At 26.7% G+C, this 2,391-nt stretch overlaps 1 long non-coding RNA gene across 1 annotated transcript; it reads left to right on the forward strand.

Annotated features, from left to right (window-relative positions):
* Positions 1-247: 247 nt before the first annotated feature.
* LOC136979027 (uncharacterized) lies at positions 248-998 on the forward strand. Its single transcript, XR_010881318.1, has 3 exons — positions 248-318; positions 631-720; positions 885-998. It is a non-coding gene; the product is annotated as an uncharacterized lncRNA (long non-coding RNA).
* The last annotated feature ends 1,393 nt before the right edge of the window (positions 999-2,391 follow it).

A 2,391-nucleotide genomic window follows, 5' to 3' on the forward strand; every position in this document is an offset into this window, starting at 1 on the left:
CCATGGGAACGAAGAGAAAAAATCTTCTTAATCTTCACCTTAGTAATTACCGTGATGATATTGACTGTTTTGGCCCTTGTGGCAGGAGAAATAGAGAATGCGGTATATTGTTTTGATGATTTTTCAAGTTATTTTAAAGTATAATAAATAGAAAATTAAAAACAAATAATTTATGTAATTTTTATTTACAGATAATTTGTTTAACAATATTATTATAGATAAAATAGTAAAATTTAAAAATATTTTTAGGCAAAATCTGCATTTCAGTCAACTTCTCTTTACATCAGATCTCATATGAAAATGACTCGTAAGTTAAAAGTAAGTTAAATGATTTCATATTTAATAGTTAACAAGTGTAATTATATCACTCACGATATTACATTTATTAATATCTAATTATTTTTAATAAATTTACTTTATTAACTTATTTACTATTTATCGTTACTTTTTAATTAAATACTTAATAATAAATCAAAACGATATAATTAATTTAATCCTTCATGGCATGCATATAATTAAAGAGAGAAATGTTATATTCTGATAATAAAAACAAATTAAATTTCACTTTAATATTTTGATAAAATAAATTTGTTAAGTATTTAATTTAAAAATAATTTCATATCGTAACAGTTTCTGTGCTTTATGAAGAGATTGGGTGGTCCTCCCATTACAGTCACATGCATGGGCTGTTTTGCCATTAATAAGACTTTCATTTGTAGAGTAAGTTCGGTTTAATTAATTTATTTGAATTAATGGCATAGTTAATTATAATATTTTATGTTCTATTTCGTTATTTAGAAATTAATATTTTTACAGTAAATTTATTAATACGTATAGAGAGAATTTAGGTATTATCCGGTATCTAATATTTCTTGTTTTTTTAGGCTTATAAAGCTCTGTTCTCAAGCTTTACTACTATATTAGAAATTCAGAAATCTGAAAAGCACTGCATTAATTCAACAGAAGATATGTTGAAACAGCTCATTTGAATGATAAAATATATTTGTATTGGTTAAATTAATGCTTTATATTTAACAGTGTTAATTGAAGTAGATTTGGTTTTAAAATTTATAATTTAATAAGTATTTACATGCAACGTATTTTAATTGACATTTTATAGACAAATTCAAATGTGATTGTTTACGGATAAGAAATGTGTAACGAATAAATTAGATTAGCGAGAACATTTTGTTATTAAAATAAAATTGTTTATATGTTTAATGTGAAGTACGCGATAAAATATCATAGTATATCTCAGGCACTGTTGTATGCATAATTTTCTTAAATAAATTAACTTTTCTAATAAATCTTGCATAATTGATATTATTTTATCGATTACTATAAACATCAGATACTTGTTTCATGCTTAAATCGATCGATCAGCAGCGTAATAAGTATTATACTATTATTGTTATTAATTTAGATTCAATCCAACTTGACTGTTTATAGCCACGATACTCAACCTGCGGCCCGCTGAGCTTTTGTGAGTGGCCCGGACGTGACCCGTAAATAATGCAGTCAAAATATAAATTTTGAAATTTTTGCGGCAAAAAATAAATTCGGTCACTTCGCCCATACTGCTAAGTCCCTTTTATCCTTTCTGTAATAAATGTGCTCAAATTTTACGTTGTTCGCATCAACGTATCTGCGTGAAACGTCATACTAAAAAAGGGAATATGCAAAGAACATATATATAGAAATTAGTTTACTGATTCATGCCTGGATGCCGTTTTACGAGTAGCATGCAGCAATTACAAGCCTAATTTAAATGAAATTGTAAAAAAATGTTCGCAATATCAACAGTCAGACTAAATTTCTAGGGTGAGTGAGAAATTATATAAGTTTTTATTATAGTCGTTATGTTACGGCCCGCGTATAATAGCTATCATGTGTATGTGGCCCCAGAAAAAAAAGGTTGAGTAACACTGGTTTATAGCCTATTTTTCATCGACAGCTTACAAGAGTATCGTTTCTCGCTCGTTCTACCCAAATAATTACAGAATTAAAAATATAATAATTGTATTTAAATTTAAACTACAAGCTTACATCGGATGCTAACTTTTGTGTTCAAGAGTCTTTTATATTTTATGAAATATTTCATATTTTTGTCATTTAAATCTTTTGATTTAAATGTAAACCGTTAAGATATGTAAACGGTAAAAACTGTTAACATTAATGCAAACGAAAAAAAAGAAAAGGAAATGTAATTTGCAGTGGCGTGCCGTCATTGGAAGCGATGGAAGCGCCGATTCCACCTTCCAATGACCTTCCCTTGAATTTTATAAAATATAAATTTTCATATTTTAACGTACTTTGAATTAATTAAAATTAATATTTTATTATAACTGCATTATGTATCTTTTACAAATTTCTATACTACATGTGAAAAAA

This window comes from Centruroides vittatus, unplaced genomic scaffold (assembly GCF_030686945.1).
Source record: "Centruroides vittatus isolate TY-2023 unplaced genomic scaffold, ASM3068694v2 contig_575, whole genome shotgun sequence".
In the NCBI taxonomy this organism is placed as follows: domain Eukaryota; kingdom Metazoa; phylum Arthropoda; class Arachnida; order Scorpiones; family Buthidae; genus Centruroides; species Centruroides vittatus.